We start from the raw sequence: 19,834 nt of genomic DNA, 5'->3' as shown, positions 1-19,834 counted from the left end.
GCCTCCATGCACGAGGCAGGCTGCAAGCCCCTCAGCTCTGTGATCACTGTCAATAATGCATTCACAGGAGAGGAAGGAAGAGCTGGGCAGCCAACAGCACTTTCAGGGCTGCTCAATGGCACCACTGTCTCTCTGCTCACTGATGAGGGCTGTGCGTGTGCAGGGGATCGTAGGCTCCTGGTGAAGATATGCCAGTAAGGCTGGCAGGCTGTGTCCTAAGCTCAAGGCGGGCCCAGCCTGGGTTGTCAGGTTTGCTTAGAACAAAGGAAATCACATTTCTTCCTGCCTTCCCTTCCTGCCCCTTATATAAATAGCCTCTTCTGTGGCTTAATGAAGAGGTCCAGATAGCACACAGCCCCCAGCTGTGCTGCCTGCAGAAGAGTGCGAGGAAATACCGAGTCTCACATGGCAGGAGTAGCTCACAGACCTGTTGGAGCTTATGAAGAGCAGGACTCCTTTAACCACCGTTTCTCAAGGTAAACTGCATACTTTCCTCTGGCTTCACTGTTTTTGTCCCCCCTTTTTTCCTCCCATTTAATGTGACTAGTGCAGCTCTGGTCTTAGGTCCTGTGCAAGGCTTCCCATGCTCAGGGACTCCATTTGCACACAGGAGATACCACCAGGTATTTTCCCTTCTCCTTTCAGACACTCTTTTTAGTGCATGTACTACCTGACCATCAGTTTGAGGCTAAATATTCAGCCCTCAAAATCTGTCAAAACCTCATTTCATGTGGATATGCCTTAACTCAGATATCAACTTCACCCCACTTCAGGGTCAAGACATGGGAGATCCACCCTGATTCTTCTCCGTCCCTTTTCCATTCCCTTTTCCATTTTCCATTCCTTTTTCTGCTTCTGGTGCATGTATACATACAGCGTTCAGTTCATAGTGTAAAGCTAGTCCCTGTTTCTTTTCTCTGTCTTCTAAATTTTTTTTTAGAAAGAGAGCAGGGAGGAAGTAAAGGGCTTACAAGGTCAGTGTTGGTGGTGGGTTGGGGGTGCCCTGAGCAGCAGCCATGGCTGTAGAGTTGCTGTGCAGATCTGAGTGAAGGTACCAAATCTTCCTCCAGGCCTCTTAATTAGCTACATCTTTAATCACCCCTTCCATGTGGGTGATTAAAGGTAAAAGATGAAAGTACAACAACATAATTTTACTGCTTTGTGATGTCTTCTGGCCATGGAAAGAATCAGCAGCAAGGTGGGCTACTACAGAAATCTGTGAGTTAAAGACATTTAACTAGGAGTCTGGCCTTGGACAGCTTTTTGTGTTTGTTTGGTTTTGATTTTTATTATTATTGTTATTATTTGGTAAGGAGAGATGGGATAGGCAGTAAGTTTGATGTTGTTTCTTGGAAGCAGGTTCAATACTTGAGGACAGGACAGTTGTGGGTACCTTCCACTGGGGTCCAGCTCTCCTCTCTGCCTCCTATGGTCACGGCCCAGGAGCACGTGGGAACGGTGCAAAGGCAGGATGTGTGCAATGGGCAAGTTGGGGCATTGCTCAAAGGGGACAAAGCTAAGACACTTCACATGTGTCCTGGTTTTCATAAGTTTTAAGTTTTGCTGAGCTTAGTACTGTGAAGTGTGCAATCTTGGCACTGTATTAATGCATATCTTTGTCAGTAAATTTCTTAGCGATTAAAAGCAGAAGCAATTTTCTTCTTAATATGCATTTAGAGAGCTGTCATTATTCCCAGGTTGTGCAGGTGGTATGTTTTTGTGCCTAGTTGTAGGTAAAAGACCTGCTGAAATTCTGTGCATATCTTCCAGTTTTGCTTTCTACTTTGCAGGACTGAAACAAATAATTACAGAGCACCCATGCTGGCAGAGCAGAAACATTAAGTAGGGTTTTTAACCAAACCCCCTTGACAGCTCCATTCTTGCTGGTCACAGAATCTCTCATACAACGGCAAGACACACCTCTATCCCTTTCAGCAGTCCTACCCCTACCACATCTTGCAACATATATCCATTACCATAATTTTCATCTTAACCCCTCTGTCAGCCATTAACTCTCTAGAAGCCACAGCACACAGAGGACTGCTTGTGTGCTTTTGCTTACATGTGTATAAATGGAAGTTGGAAGGAAACACTCGTTGTTTTCCTTGGCTGAGCTGAGCATTGAGCCAAATACTCTCCTCCTGCATCTCCAGCCAAGTTTTCCCAGCCATATCCATGGTACACCTACTCTCCCCTCACCAAAGGCCAGCATACCTTCCTCCTCATGCCAGTGCAGCACCCCCCACCCCCCCTCACCGGTTCCCCATTACCTGCAGGTGTTGTTTGTCCTACCTTCATATTTCCTGTGTGCCTAGAGTTGAAAATTGTATTATCTTAATTCACAGCTCCCAGGTTTTTGGAGATTGAGGTCTGTATTGTCATCAACCCTCCACCAAGATTCTGCCTCTCATGATGAAGATTGGGAAGAGGGACTTCCACGCCAACCAGTTGTGGCTCTTCTCCAGACCCCAGCATAGACACACCTGGGCAAGGGTAAGGGCTTCACCCTGGCTTTCCCTGCCAGAGTGCAACCCCCAGGAGGCTGGTGTGGGTTCAGGAGGGGACATGCAGGGCAGGCTCCTTGCTGTGACAGAGTTCCCACCAGTAGTCTGCAACTGTTGACAACTTGGTAATTCTGTGACCTATAAAACTGGCTGGTCCTGTTTGACTCTAAAACTTTGATCAAGAAATTCCTCTTGAGGCCTATGAAAACATAACAAACTCTACATTTAAAAGAGAGCTTGGCAGCCAAAGTTATATAGTCCAAGAATCATCAAATTAACAAACGCAATGACGCAGCTCTGTTTTGTAAACACAGTGGATGCAGCTAAGCTCCCATGAAAAGCCACATGGCTGTGAAAACTGAAATGTTTATTCTTCCATTACATTCAAGAACACTCATAAAAATAAAATAAAGTAAATAGACTCTGAGTCTAGAGGATTCCCAAATATCAAGTAAGGGAGCAAGGCTGCAACAGGGAAAGAGAAAGAAATAGGGGCGGGTGATTTGAGCTGTTTTCATTTGTAACATGTATTTCCCCTTCTGCTGCTTGTCAGAACACCAAAACTGCATGTTTCAAGGAAGATATTTATGCTGGAAAACCTTAAGTGGCATGTCTAAAGAAAAAAATCTGCTGCCCATGGCAGTGCACATTTTCCTTAGTCATGCTGGCTGCAGGAGAGATGGTATGTGTTTTGGGGGAGATTTTCCTCCTTGCAGGCTGCCCTAATGACTCCTTGTGGTGTGTTTACTAGATAAATCACACACAGAAGTACTAAGGGGACCAAGGACTTTCCCTTGCAGATATGCAGACACCTCTGCATGTGACTCTCAGTTAGCTAAACATGCCCAGGTGTCAGGCTATACGAGGGCATATTCAGGTCCCTTCAGGCCACACCGGGCACAGCAGTAACCAGTACCTTCACCCTGTGTCTTCCATTTTGAGAAGGAAGGAGAAGAAGTACAGGCACACAGTTATGAGCAGCCTGAGCAGCAGCTCTGATGGCTTTACAGACTGCTTGCAGACTCTTACACTCTTAAATATTCAAGCATCTTCCACGTTCTGCGCAAACCTCCTCCCATCAAACCTTTTCTTCTGTACTTTTTTTTCTCAAAAGCATTCTACTGCCTTTCTCCACCCTTATTCTGCCTTTCTTGTTTTTAAATTCCAGGACTTAAGGCTCTCTGTATAGTACTGGGGCATCTGTCCCTTCAGATGCTCCTTCATGCCCCTTCAGAAAGCTCCCTTCTCCTGGCAAGCCCTCCTGCCTTCTCATCCTCCATAATCCCTATTTTTCTCATGACCTGAATAATTATCCCTGTAATTTGTCTTGTCTTTTTTTTTGACTTGTCTACCTTCCACGGCAAGCAGTTTAGGGCAGGGAACGGGGCTTGCTCTGTCTCTGGAAGTTTGCTACTATCTGTGTTCTCTTTAAACAACAATAAATCTTGAATCTGCCTCGCTATGCCTTTGAGACTGCCTTCAAAGTTTTTTCGATCTGGGTCTGATGGAAAAACCCTCTGGCACATTTGGATTGCAGAACAGGTCTCCCAGAAGCCCTGTGGGACCTGCGCTGGTCTTTCCCTGGGAGCACAGCTCTTCCAGCCTGCACCAAGGCCCAGGAACATGGAGGGTTCTCGGGGTGCCCTGAGGGAGGGTTGTTTTCCCTGCTTAAAACCAGAATGAAAGAAAGGACAAAAATTGGGGAAAATATTACTATAAATGGAAAGAATCCCATTCCCTTCTGGCAGGGGTGTTTTGTGAGTCATGGTTATTTTCTTTTGAATACAGAGCTTCTCTGAGCTGATTAAGTGGAATTAACAACACGGTCGGGAATCCTCACAGTTCCCTGTTGCTCTGATCCCTGTGGCTCTTGTTTTACCTCTCCTGCCTTTGGGAACACTTGAGGAATTTATTAATGAGACCCAATTACAGAAAATTGTGGTATTATAATCAACATTCTGGCTAGCGCTGGAATGGCTCTTTTAACTCCTCAGGAAGTTAAAACAAACACCAGAACCCACCTTCCCAGGCATTTTTGCTCCCCAAAGCACCCAGAGTGAAAGCTGTCCTGAGAGGCAGCCAGTTATCCCCACAGGGACACTGCAGGAGCATTGCCAGTTCAGTGGAAGCTCTCAAGCAACAGCATGTCACAGGCTTCAGATGTTTCTCAACAGGCTCTAGGTGTTAGGGGAGGACACAGGCTGGACAAGGTTTCAATTAACTGTCCAGTTATCACCCAGCAGTGCCTTTATTTGATAAAACAATTCATACTGTGTGCAAGGCAGGGACTCCTGGGAGTACTTGATACTAACTCTGAATGAGGGGTTGAGCTGAAAGGCACCCAGCAGGTCCTGGCACAACTTCTTGGGTTCAGAGGGGTTCCTTTGGCATTGACTTAATTTCAGCATTCTGGATGAAGATTCTAGCTCTTTCCACAGACAGTAAACCTCAAAAATGGTTTGGAAACTGCTGCTAGCAATACTGGGAGTCCCAGACTGGCAAAACTTTACTGGCAAAGCCACTTCCTTGGGTAACTTGAAGTTCTTCTGGAAAACTAAACCAAACCAATGGCTCCCACAAGCAACGGAGTTAGTGGGGGCTGGGTTTTGGTGTATAGGTCTATACTGCTGAATAAAGGGAGCCAGTAATCCATTCCTGGTCATGAGGACAGGGAAAGTGACTCACTCTACATCAGTGGCTGCTTCTGGAGCAGAATTATCATGCCAGCATAGCATGGAGTCCCTAAGAAATAATTCTTATTAGTACTGTGTTACGTTTTTTTTAAACTGTTTAAAAATAAAGTCAGACTTTGTTGCAGCTCACATAAATGTGGGGGTTTTATAGTATAAAACTGAGTATATGTGGTGCATGCTCTAGGGTAGAGCATATAGACAGTGATGGTTCAATGTCTTTGGGAAAGCTAAAAGACGCATAGGCTGGGGGGAACCAAGTCTAGTGAGAAGAGTTCCTTCACGCTACCTATGGTAATCAAACTATTTCCCAAGTCAAGGCTGGGCATCGTGTCAGAGAAAGCTGGCTGGGGCCATGCAAACCAAAGCTAACGGATGAACAAAGAATAAGCTGTGTGGATAAACAGGTATCAAGAGACTAAGCTCCCTTCATGGACCTCTTTTAGCAGTATGGATGCAGTGAACATGTATCTCATGTAGCTTTCCAGATAGTTTGTGAAAGCTCACAGTTGAGGTGCTAAGAAACTTTTCCTGCTTCTACCCAAAGACCTCATTTCACAGAATTTGCAGGGCTTTCTGGATACATTCATTATTTTGTCAAGACTTGTCCAAAGCTTACTGAGATCGGACTGAAAGGCAACTTCACAGAAGTGTGTATATGCGGGTGTTATGAAAATAGATGTCTGCTTTTGCTGGGAAATGTGGCTAAATTCAGATCACGCCAACTCCACTTCTGTTTTTCACAGGAGCGCTATAATTTCTGAGCAATTCTGGCCCAGAAGAAAATGACATCAGTGTATCCTGTAGCTCACCTACAGGGAGAGTGCAAAGCTCAATACTGTAGGAATTCCTTGATGCCTACTGATCACCTGAGGCTGCACACTGGCTTGTGGTCTTGTACCACTCCAGAACTGGGGTAGTTATTCTGTAATTCAAAAGGGGAAATATTACCCTTTCTGGAAGTCATTGCCCATGTTATGGCATGTACCACAAATCGTTCCTCTCCCAAGCGCCCAGCCCAGTTCCAGGTAGGTCCATCAGTTTGGTGCTCCCCAGTACATACATGTAATTCTGCTTTCCTCAGCGAGAAGCTTCAGTCAGAAATGCAGCTCCAGTAAAGTCTGAAGCAGCTGGTGTAGTCCCAGAATGTCACTCCTCAGTGACATCAAGCCTCTTGCAGGGTCTTATGAGGGAAGCTCCAGCATGGGCTCTGCTCTTGGGCAGCTCTGTAGCTGCTTGCCACTGAACCACTGCTGTCCTAGGGCAAGTAGGAGTGGGGCTGGGCTGGGCTGGGCTGGTGATGAGGAGCTGACATCTGTGGCCCTGCGCAGTCTGCACAGTTCACAAGGCTGCAGATACTCTCAGCTAGATGAGACCCTTTGGGATTTATGGGATTATTAGCATTATTGAGAGTTATGTCTGTTCACAGGGGAGAATATACCCTTTAGACTGCATTACTCATTGTGTGAGTCACCATGTTGAATAACATATGTTTCCTATATTTGGTAGATGACCCAATACATTGCACTTCCATCCAGAATCGTATTCCATATAAACACCACTAGCTTTATTTTTTCTACTGTAAAAGCCCAAAATAATAAACCTAGGTATACTGCAAATTGAATATGTTTGAATTTTTATTTTTCACATAATCAGTTACAGGACTTGTATCATTAAGCCAGATCAGCCAAATGCTTGCTGATGATATCTACATTATACCAAGTTTGTATGTCTTCTAACAGAAGACATGTTTACTTGACAGAGGAGGATTCCAGAGACTGACTAGAATAAAACAAATGAGGAGCATTTAACTTCAAGAATTTACATAATTTCACTGGAACCAATAAGACTGTTCAGGTGCTTATAGCTAAGCACATGCGTATTTATTAGCAAGGTTTTCTAAACTATTGTTCTTGCAAGGAAGGAATAGTAATCCATCATCATCAAACGTAACACAGTACTAGGGTCTACTTTCATTAGAAAGAATGGCAAAAGTCTCGTTGATTTGAATGGAAGAAGGAGAAGTCTCTGACACTGAAATCGTAAGTTTGTGGAAGAAAAAGATGCAGCAAAAGCCCCTTATTACAAGTATTTATGATAATTGTGGAGCCTGGGAGCCTTTTGAAAGCAAATCCTCTGAGATGAAGTGGTGTGGACTGCTAAGCTAACTAGTGTGCCTGGCATGGGAGTTAGAGTGGTGGGTGGCTAGAGAGCTTCTCTGTGGCCTCCTATAAGCACAGAAATTGTGCAGAGAATGTTATGTTTTAAACCATAATGCTGGCTGCTGACAGCGAGCTTGTTTAATCTTGTAGATCTTCTTGATTAATGATGTAAAATTACTCTCTCTTATCTTTGAAGTTTGGCGTAGCCCAGATACACAGGCATTGCAATCTGTCTTGCCTTGACAACATGTGAAACTCCGCTGCTATGACAGTGGTTTGCATTGGACTCACATCAGGGGCAGTAGGACAAGGGTGGCTTGGTTCTTCTGCAGGACACTGGCCTTCCAGCCTTGAGTCAGCCCAGGGTTCTTCAATGGGCTTGCTAAGTTGCAAATGAGCAGCCAATCTCATATCCAGTGTCTCCTCCCCCACCTCTTTCCTCACTAGCAGAAAGACAGGATGAAAACAGGCCTACCCTAAATTAACCTGATGAAAGACCAGCCCTTTGAATTCAGCTTTGCCACAGTAGAAGACAATGGTTTAGAGCTTATTATTTCATTTTTCTCCAGTGTAATTATGACCATCAGAATCACTGAGGATGAGTATTTTCCATCAATACCAACACACCAACTTTGAATATGTGGGTACTGACTGCTAAAAGTTGAATTACCTCAAGTGGGTGGTTTCTGAGAAAGCATAAATTGCATTAAAACACGTTCCCACCTCTACATGTTTACTTCTTGACTTTCTGCTACAGTGAAATTAGTTTTATTTTGTTTTAGTTTTGCTACCCTAGTGTTTCTAGAGCAGTAGTTATCACCTTCCTTTTGGTAGGAAACTACTTTTTTTTTTTTACTGCTGCAGGCCTGAACCCCATTAAAAATGTCACATAGATGACTGTTGTCAAACAGGTGGGTAAATTTGCCTTTCCTGTCCCTTTTCTCACACATCTTCAAGCAGTCAGCAGACCCCTTACTACAGACAGGCTTCCAGTTGAAAGTTAACTGGTTTAGTCAGTTCTGGAGTTTTGTGCCATGAAGAAATACTAGTGTGCAAAGCAATGTTTAAACCCAAACTACACCCTTTACTTTTATTGAAAAGCAAATAACTGATTGTTCTGTGAAGATGCAAAAAGCAGCATGACCAAATACGGGATAAATAAAAAAAGAGTAATCTGAGAATATGTGAATTTCAGAGAGGTTTCAGGTCAGGACATACTCCCCAAAGAGTATCACAGTTGCTTCGTGTCTGCAGAGGTTAAATTCACAAAGCTATTCATATGCATTGAAAATATTTTACATTTATAAATTTCTACGTCTTCTTTCACTATTATATCCTCAAATTTGAAATTGATGTAAGACTTATTTCCTAATTAGGAACACAGTAATTATTGCCTTGGACTCCATCTATGCCTTTGATCCAGATCTAGTAGAGATCAACAGCAGAGAAATCAGAAGGTACAAGAAACCCGATAGAAGAACATTATCTAACAACCTGCCACAAGTATATTTCCATTCCTAGTGTTGCCTCATTCCCTTTTGACTCAAAGTATAAATGTTTACACTGCTAATGTATTTACTCAGTAAGTTTTATGATCTATAATGGAATTGAGGGTATTCTCACTATCCAGAGAAGTGCCTTTAATGCTTTTGAATCCCTTAAGCTTTTGACTTCTGGGTTATCAAGTGGAGGCAACTTCTATTGTGTAAACAAATACCTTGGTTTACATTTATATCTTTTCACTTGAATTAAATTTTTCATTATTTCCAGTGCCATTTTTCTTTATTATAGTATTTTGTATGCCTTGCCTTTCCTGTGACAGAAGGACCAGAATAACAGCAATTTCTTTAGTGTCATTCTCATAGTTATACTTTTTAAGTCTAATTGCTAATGCACTGTACAAGTATTTTGAATGCTGACTACTGCGTTCTGAATAGGTACACTATGTCTCACTCAAGTGATACAAATGTGACACAGCAAACATTTCACAAAAATCTTTAGTGCTTTTCAAGGATCACACTAGCTCATCACAAAGGTCTCTGATTTTAAAATCTTTAAATCTATGAATTGTAATTAAAATTACTTTTTTTTCCTAATTACCAGCCAAATAATTTTATTTCTACACTCCTTCAGTATTCTTGGATGAATACTAGCTAGTCTTGATGACCTGTTTGTCATTGAGTTGCTAATTTATTACATCTGCTCTTATTGCAGTGCCTGTTTTTTACAGTAACTCTCCATCTTTAAAACTGAGGTGTAGTTTGGGGCATGTAGGAAGAAATAAAAATTCTACCAGCCAAAGGTTAAAGATTTTAATTCCCCAAGTCTTGATATAATTTTATTTTTTTTTTTTACTAATTTTCTTATCATTCTGAAGTGTAGTTTCTCAATGCTAGTTTTGATCTGATCCCTCCCAGGTGCTGTGCAATTTATTTATGTGTGGGTCAATATTATCTTGGTAAGAGATATAGCTACTCCTTGAAAAAATTGCTGTGTATTACTTAGGCTTGCAAAGCTGATCACACAATAAAAGAAGGCCATGCGCTCAGAGTGCAATGGCAAGTTGCCAACTGTTTTAGTAATGGTTTATTTTTAGATGTTTTCTAACCTAGCACATGACTATTTAATAACTGTATGCGAGCAATAAAGAAATATGTGACATTTGTTGAGATTGATGGTCTTTCACAAGAGGACCTTCAAGTCTCAGCTGTCCAGTCGTAAAGGCTTAGGATTTTTTCACTTTTCTCACTTCAGAGTAATTCTTTCCTTGAACATTGGAGTCAGGTCAAACCAGGTTGTGTGATTTGCTATACTTTCCACAATGCAGTTTTGGTGATCTAGAAGGCAGGCTCAGTTATCCTGAAAATAAAGGATCTCTTCTTGGAGAGAAAGAAAAAGAAGAATATAAACAACAAACTTTTCTACATTGTCTTGGCCCAGGATACCTCCACGTGAGAAAGGCTAAATTACATCTGCATGTGTCTGCCTGAGATGTTACACTGCAATGTATGTACATGAAAGACATGATCAGACATGACCAGAAGAGAAGCTGTTAAATCTAAAAACGTTTTGTGCAGATCCTGCCTCAAACATCTTAATCTGTTTGTTCATCTGATAATGGGAGAGGCTACACCATTAAGAGAAAAGAGGATTTTTACATACAAGCCTTGACTTGAACCCCAACAACTTTTTACCAACTTAGTGCAATATAAAACTTACTCCTAGCTTTCATGAGCATGAGATGTTTTGGAGTTCGCAGAAGACGTAGCATGTCAAGTCTGTCTTTCTCCTCCTTTCAAGCTCTTTTTTCCATAGAGGGGGATGGGTATTTGATGAATGTTGTGAAAAGTTCCTTGGATGACCTTCAACAAGTCACTGTCGCTGGGAAGAGCTGTCATTGACTCACTGAGCTATGGATTAGGAGCCAAATCCCCCCATCCCCACTTGCAAAATGGAAGATAAAACAGTCCTTTCCCTCTCCCACATTATTTCAGTTTGCTTTCCAGGTCAGGGACTGATTCCAAAGCAGATGCATTGACAGTGAAATTATGGTGTGGCTTTTTATTTTTTGGTAGAACATAATATCTGAACTAAGTGTCATGATATTACAGACAACTACGGTACCTCAGTACTTAAAATTCTGGGACACTAAGTATGGCTGTGGCAACATAGAGATAAATAAACCCTATGTTTTTGTAAAATTTCACACACTTTATTTTAAAGTAAACTGATCCTACTATAATGTAAGTTGTAGGACTAACACACTGTAGTATAGGAGTAACGCCGTCTTGCTCTTTATTTTTTAACAGAATGTTTCATTTTTTTAAACACTGAGAAACAGATTAAATGATATACAGAATAAATATATCTGATTTCTTTGTGTGCCTGCTTTCAGTGGCTCTTATTGAGGTGGTACTTGGCAGTACTGAAGGTTTATTATGACTGGGGTTTGTGATAGCAATCATATCCCAGGTAAAAAACCTCAGACATGACTCAACAAAAGGAGAGATCTTTACATTCCTACAGACAATTTTATAAGTTGCATATTAATTGAAGTTGTGCACAAATATCCCTATGCTTACTGTCTTTCACTGCAAAGTACAAATTCTAACTACAAGTTCCTCCTGGTTTTGTCAATTGCTTGCATGAAACAAACCGTCGGAGTTTAGTTGCCAAGCAACTCAAAGGACTTCGGTTATAAAATTGTAATCATAATGTAGAAACATTATCCCCATTTTACAAATCAGGTAAAAAATTGAACAACAGACTATAAAAGTGCAGAATATTTAATAAAGCAAATAACATAACTTTGGTTTCTGTGACAGCTTTTCATTATGTGCAGCTATGTCTGAGCTTTTCAGAGCCTCTGTGCCATCTTGTGTTTATCTTTGAATTGAAATGTCCTTTTCCAGGGTGTTTGATTAAGCACTCCAATGACCAGTGTTCGTATTTGCAACATTCCCGTGGTGCATATTGTAAGTGAGCAGTTTGAACCATTTTTCATTTCCAGTTGATCATGGTCTGTGGAAGATGTTAGAATCCTATGTCTGGCTCAGGACTCTGGACTTAAAGTAATTTCAAGGCTTGGATTCAGTTGTGATGGAACCTTGTGATGGTGCATCTCCAATAAGTGAGAAGATGGGGTTTGTCCTGCTTTCCTGAGACTGTTACTGTCTTGGTCACCCAAATCCAATTCAGGAAAAAAGAGCCATTCCAGCCTCAATCCAACAGAGCACTGAGAAGGAAGGGGATGGAGGCTTTCACGTGTGAAAGGAAGGATGAGAGACTGACACATTCAGAGCTGTGTCAAATAATAATTCACCATGACTAATCTGGCCTAATAACTGCTGTACGGTTTTTCTTGCCTACCGTTAGATGTTTATATTTTTATTTTGGCACGTTTAGGCAGACCTTGACTTTTGTACATACTGAGAAGCCGGGGCTCTGGTTGGCTTTTCTGAGACTTTAGGTGCACCCTTGAGATATCTGCAGCATTTTTATTTGCTGTTTGGTTGGGGTTTTTTTTCAGTCACTGTGACTGAAGAATGTTCTTTAATTACTCAAAAGCACAACGGTGTTTAGATAAATTGGCCTCAGAGAGTGTTTCATCATAATGAAGGCATTCACATCTCTGTAGAGGATTATTTCCCTGTTTCTGCACCGCCCTCCATGTGTGTTGGCCTTCCTAGGTTATTTTACTTTTTGATTCTCAGTGTAGCTAACAGACATTCTGCTGCTGGAACAGAGGGAGGTTTTGCAGCGCAAACATCTGTGGGGATTTTCAGATGTAGGAAGAGTATGGAAGTGGGTGTTATCTCTCAGCGGGAAGGTAGGAATGTGGCTAGCAGCAGCAAATACTTGGATACAACACAGCATGTGAGTAAGAAGTATCTATACAGAGTCCTTTAGAACAAAATACAAAGAGGAAAGCAAGATAAAAAAAAATACCAACATTGAGGCTTTATTTCAGTAAAGACAGTGGGATTTGACCTAGCTGATCATACCCACAATCCACCTACTTCTCTGTTCTGCCTTGGGTGTTTGTCTGCACCAGATGTGTCTATTTGTGTGCTTATGTCCTACAGAAGTCAATGAACCTGAAGCCAGTGACTAAAATTAAATACACGGTGAAAGTTTTTCTTCATTAAATCCCGCATGAGGGGTACTCCTAAGGGAGAGAGTATGAAAAAAAAAAAAAAATCTGCATGAAAGGGAAAAACGGTCATGGTTTTATTTTTGCATGCCCACTGTCAACAACCTGGGACTTCTCAAAGCACAAGCACAAGGAGGGACTTTCCCCAGGAACTTCCCACATCGACACAGCTGGGAAAGTTGGAGCCAGACAGGCGTTCATAGATGCCATGGAGATCTTGTAGGAATCAGTCTTTGTTAGCCAAGGGAATTAAAAACTAAAAATCAAAAAAGCGACTAACTGAAAGAAATTCTGCCTCCCTTCTAGCTTCTCTTGGCTAACTCTGGTCACGCTTCTGCTGCTGCGTCTTAGACCACGTGGAGCATCAGCTGCCAATTTCAGCTACAGACAAGGAGCCTCCTTCCTACTCAACACACAGTGGGTTTCAAAGGGAGTCTGGCTAAAAGCCTTTTGTCAAATAATTATGCTTAATATGTATTTTCTCTCAAGTTTCACTTGATGTGAAACTGGCTGAGAGATGTGTTTATATATTCACAGCACACATGAAAAGAGAACCAAAACACGGCAGAAACCGATAGCTGGGACAAAACATGTGCGAGGAACTTCTCGAAGCTGGGCTGAAGATCAGACAAGCTTATAAAAAGTGCAGGGAATGCTCATTATGGACTGAGTCAGCCCAGCAGCTGGGAGGCCCCTCCCTCCCCGCTTCAGTGGTTTTATTGTTGTCCCGAGCTGCTGGCAGGCACTCCCGAGAATTCCTCTTGGCCCTGCATCTGCCTCTCTGCTGGATGCAATCAAGCCTGGGCACTTGGCTCTTCTGTTGTCCCTGTAAGGTCGGTCTTACTTGATGTGACCTCTCCTGATGGGATGCAAAGTGCAAGGGAAGACACAAGTGCTGTGCAGCCCTGACCCACGCACCGTCCCTGGAAGATCATGGCTGAGCTAAAAGGAAAGAATCAACAAAAGCTACCAGAGTACTAGATGAACGCTGACTTGAACTGCAAGCTTCAGATGCTTAGATTAGATAGATCCCCCTTTCGTCACAGGTGTAGACTTCCCCCATGTAGCTAATATTAGTTCAGAGTGTTGTGTTTTCCAGATGTTACTTCTCAAGTCTACTTTGCGTTGGGCATTCACCCTTACCCTGCCACGCACTGCTTTCTCAGCTGCTGAAAGCGTAAGCATATTTCCACCAGCATGAAATCTGCTCATTTTGAATTGCACTTTTTCTCTCCTTGTTGCTTCTTTCAAAGGTCATTTTGAGGAAAAAAGACCTGGAATGTCAGGGGGAAAAAGCAATAGCTTTCTTTTCTTTGTGTTTGTTACTGTGGAGAGAAGATTAGTTGGTCAGTAATGAGCATCCTGACTTAATCTCCAAGGATGGCCCTAGTCCTCTCTGAAGCAACAGTTTTTCCCTGTGTATTCTAGTCTGATTCATCACAGCACTGAAAGAATTAGCATTTGCTGTGCTCCATGAGTAAAAAAAAAAAAAAAAAGAAAAAAGAAAAAAAAGCATTCTAGGCATCAAAAACCTTAAAACCCAAAAGATCATTGATGAAGAGTTCTGCTCTGATCTTCCCTCACTGCTGTGAAAGAAACTGAGCTGGCAGGAGCACAGAGGGTTCACCTGCCTGGCATCAGAGTCAGCCAGAAGGATGCAGCCTCAGATAGGCTACATGCTTTGTCTATGAAAATCCAAGCCTTGGGTGTATGCATTGATCTTTTCATAACCTGTTAAAGCACAGTTTCTGGTCACTGGAGCACTGGCTGATCACAAGTGTGCAAGATCACTTCTTAAGGTGTTGTTTGTCCGTCCCCACAGGTGTTGTCCTTTCTGCCACTGTGTTTGACTGCACGGGCCTTTAATCTCCCATGAAGCGCAGAGGTGCTGCTACACCATTTTATTTTGCTTTCATTTTCAAAGCATTTTTGTGATGTTTCAATCTTCCCAAGATGCTGGAAGCTGAGACACTCATGATGCAAAGAAAGAAACTAAGTCATAAGAGTTCTAAAACTTGCACCAAGTGGCAGTAAAGTTTGTCGCTTTGATCTCAGAAAGCCAGACATCAGTGCTAAGGATCATAATGTACCACCCTAGATTAATGTGTCTTTCCTCTAACAAACTTTAACAGCGTAGACAGTTCATCAGAAACCCAGGTCTACTCTCCAGCACATGTCTGTTAACAAGCTGCCTCTTCCCCAAAGTGTCAGCCAAGTTTACTGGGTTGCTAAATGATATAGCTCTATCTCTCTCACGTTCCAGTGCCTTTCCTCATGTTATATGCACACCAAAATTGTCATGAAAAAGCAGTAACATTTCTGTTTTGTTAGGAATCAATACCGAGTCCTGCTTTTTGAGTTGAAATCTGTTGCACTAAGTCGGCATGTGTTTATGGTTGTCCTTAAGGATGAGGCACCACCACTCTCACTATGAAGTCTCTTTCTCCTAAAGGTTGTGACCACTGGAGAGATGGCAAGTGCTAGGAATAATCTGTTACAGATTCTCCAAAAAATCACAACCATATCTGTGGTACAGTACAACTGACTTCTGCAGCCAGGCAGGGGAAACAGAAAACCTCAGGAAATGAACAGACAAACCCACTAAGAGTTCAGAGCTGATTTACAACAGCAGGTAGAAATTAAAAACCTGAAAGACAATGTTAACATAACTGATGCCAGAGAACTTTGACTTTGCAATTTTGTGTGACTGTCTGATGTGATTGCATGTAAATCTCATGTATATACTGCAATGGTACAGTCCTAGGAAAGCCTCAGTTCACCTTTCCAAACAGCCCATCAGAACACAATAGCACCATTTTAATCTGCACCAAGATTAAATCTGAGTACTCCAAATCAGACTTTTCCTTTCATTGAATGTAAACAATCAAATCTCACTGTGAAGCCCTTTCCTGCTTTACTCAGCAACGGGCTCTTACATTTCGTCTTTCTTTTATTTAATGAGCACGCACTAATTTAAAAGCTGCTTTAAATAAACGTGTGTTTCATTTTCAACAGGATGTATCTGAAAATCTGTTTTATCCTGACAGTATAGAGCTGGAGGAAATCTGACCTGAGCAACTCTCAGAAAAAAGCTTTTTAAGCGTTGGGGTCAGATTGTTATCTCCTTTACTCCTGTCTAAATCCAGAATATATCTACTGACTTCTGCAGAGCTCGGCCAGATTTACATAGCAGAAAATAAGAGAAAAAAAATGATATTTTGCTTTTGCAAAACTCCCTCATTACAGGTTTCACCCTTGCAGCTCTCTGCTCCAGGTATCCTGCTCTTCCTCCTGATACCTCCAAGTTGCCTTCCTCAAAAGCCTCCTTGCTTACTTGGAAAATTAGGTGCTTGAAAGTGCAGAGCCTTCATGGTGCCAGGTGGGTTCCCTGGCCTCTGCCTTCACCAGACAGTGCCGGGGAGAGCCTCCAGCCTGCTCCTGCAGATAGCAGCCTGAGCTCAGGGTGGGTCCTCCTGCCCTTCCCTGCACACTTGCCCGCTGAGGCCAGTGTGCCCAGCACCAAAAGGCAGCTTTAACCTTCTGCAGCCAAACTGGAAGGTCAGTGAGAGGCTGCTTGTGGCATGACATCCTATGTGAGCTGCAGAGCTCTGTCATTTGGCAAGCATCTTGCTTTCCGCAAGGAACTTCAGATAGTGTCAGTCATCAAAAAAACATGCAGTTACTCTCTAAACAAATCACAGGGAGGGAGGGGAGACCAAGGAAAAGAGCAGAAACTGCCAGGGAAGTCAATCACTCTGGTCTGTAAATAATTAAATGCTGAGTGGTGTTCAAATGTATATGTTGAGAAAGCTTCATTTGCCTTCCCCCTCCTTGCAGGCTAATTTAGAACATATCACAGTTTTCGCAAAGGCATTCCTGATACTATTGTGCTGCAAATCCTGTCTGATCCAACCTTCAAATATTTATGTAAACTGAAATATGTCTGGAAAGAAGTCAAAACAAAACAAATATGCCACACAATCTCATTCCCACATATCCCTCCATCCTCATTTACTTTCACACTAAACACTTTCGGACTGGTTCTCAACTGTTAGGTCGTGGTTAATGGGTGATAATTGCAGAGCCTGTTTCCTTGAGTGCACTGATGCACTGATGGCCTTGCATCTTGCCAAACATTTTAGTCTGGAGCTTTTAGTAGTTGCAAAATGCTTTTGCAGCAGATTTTTTCCCCCCCTGCAAATAGGTGCAGTAGTTTGGGGATTTTTATTATTTGTTGTTGTTGATAGTGTTTAGAAAGTGAGAGATTTTTTTTGAAAATTCAAATGGAAGTCTTTCTACCCTACAGTCCACGGTGTGCTTACATACCATATCCTTCTTACTTGACAGATGCCAGTAAACTCAGGCTAGATATGTTAAAAATGCAGCTACTTGTAAAACCATTTTGTACCATTTGCAAATTGCAGCTGTCTCTCTGCAGAGATATGGTCAACACATGCTGCCAGTTTGCTTCCAGAGGATAGGGGACGCTGAGCAGCGTGAAGGATGTGTGTGAAATGTGCCACATTCTCAACTGACTCCTGTATGTGACCACCCCCCTGGAGGTGATGAAAGCCTGCAATTTTATTGACTTCAGTGGTGGAGAATGCTGCCAGGGCTGGAGGGCTGGGGGTGCGACAGGCATCTGGGAGGAGGTAGGATGACAGGCTGTGTCTGCAGTGTGCAATGTCAAGGAAGCTGGGGACCCTTGCTCAGGAATTACCTGAAATTATTTGTCCCTGAGCATTCAGTGTCTTGTAGGACAGGTCCTTGTGGGGAAAACTGTTACTTCTTTCATGAAACCTTCAGTCCAGCACTCTGCCTTATATGGGGCATTTTAAAGTGCTTTTACACATATACAGCTATTTCAAACCCTTCATTTGGAAAACAGATTGCATCTGTCGCTGCTGTGGAAGGTCTGGATGACCCTGCCATGCTGAGCAGCCTCAGGGCAGCCATAAATTGAAGAAGCACAAAATCCCAAAGCCACAGAGGTGGCTACATCTTCCTGCTCTGCAGTACGGTGAGGAAAACACAGAGCAGAAAACAGAGCCACCCCCATGATGCTGTAATTATAATGGAGTGCTAGGGGTGACCTCAGAAGCATGAGGGAAAAATACCTTTCCAAATGGATTATTTTTAAGAGTCAGATGTGCTGATCTGCTGTTATGGGAATATTTGCAAGCAAGGATAAGGTGAAATAAACCTGGAATCTGTATAGTTCTGGGACCTGTTTGGGAAGAGGAAATCAAGTATGTCACCAAGCTGGTAGTGCAATAGCAAGAAGAAAAAGTGGTGGCTTACCCTATTTTATGTTTTCATTTTTGTAAGGGCTTGAATATGTGATATCAATCCTGGCGGGACTAAAAGCTGTGACACAGCCTCACCCCCTTTTTTTCATTTCTTTTTATTTTTCACCTTTTTTTTTTCTTTCTGTCTTTAAAAGCAAAGCTCTGGCCATATTCAGTTTTTGTTGTTCTTCCTCCTGGCAATTTGTATCAGTTCCCCACCCAGCTATCTGGGGGATGTGACTCTCATGTAGTCAGGATCTCCATTTTGGTTTCTAAGAGACTGCCAATAAACGCACCTCAACAGCCCTTTTCTGCTGCCTGGTGGCCTCATGAATGGAAATCTCAGCTGGGAGAGTATCCTGACCCTCCAAAAACAGTCCTCAGGGAAAGATGCTGTGTCCAAGCATGGCAAGTCAGTCCTGCCAAACCAGAGGAAGTTTGGTTTTGGATTAAATTTTGTTCTTTCCTGCAAACATCTCCCAGTGAATATGATTCACCTGATTTCTCCTCCTGCTTTTAAAAGAATATTTTGCAAATCTTTTTCACCTCTAAAACCAATCTGGTCATGTCTCGGTGGTCTGTTAAATGAGAACTGAACTGGGATTCTAGTTATTTTTCTCCAGAGATTGCAATTATGAGGGAAAACCTTCAATCTCTCATGAAAAACAATGGTTTATGTAAGAATGTGTTTGTTAATTACTAGAGCATCCTGAAAATGTTCTCTACACGGATCACTCACCTCTGAAATTTTACAATGTGGAAGACAAACAGTATCAAAACTTTAATTCCTGTCTTTCGTGTTGATAGTTATTTTCAGCTGGAATTGTTCTGCTGTCTTCTCTAAGGTAATATAGCAATAGAAAACTGCAGCTAGCCTCCGTGGAAGCCAATCAGCTCCAACCTGATGAAATATTGGAAATGGCTGGATTTGTCTTGGGAAAAATCCTGCACCCTGAATATGGTTAGGCAGAACTAATTAGGGAAAAGAGGGAGGTTGCTACATTAAATATGCGTTGATTATTTGTCAAAGCAGAACCCAAAATGGGAATCTGAGTCTGGGTGAGGTAAAGGAATATGTATGCATTATTCCTTCTACGTATGATTATTAAATCATGTCTTTTTTAGACATCTAACATTTTAATCCTTCTCTTTTGGCACTAAAACTGCATTACTGAAGTGGGAGTAGGCAGATTTTAAAATAACAGCTCATAACTTTAACCCTCTTAAACTTAGAGAGTTTTGCTGCCAGGTGTGTCTTCTCAGTTTTTTAAAGCTCTGGAATTATTCTGATATTTATCAACTGACTTAGTAGAAATCCTTTGGTGGAAACTAGGCAGCTGGGAAATTAGTTCATGAAATGCAAAATCTTCTATATTTTCTTGTATTGGTATTACCCTGATATAACTTCATCAACTACAGCAAGGCTTCTTTTTTAAAAAAAAAACCCAACCTCATTCTGCCTTTGAAATGATAGCATTTAAAGCATTTGTAAGGTCTAATGCTTCTATTTATGCCTCTAAACTGATTTATGCCTCTA

The sequence above is a fragment of the Falco punctatus genome (assembly GCF_963210335.1).
Source record: "Falco punctatus genome assembly, chromosome: Z".
Classification (NCBI taxonomy): domain Eukaryota; kingdom Metazoa; phylum Chordata; class Aves; order Falconiformes; family Falconidae; genus Falco; species Falco punctatus.
This window is presented reverse-complemented; position numbering follows the sequence as displayed.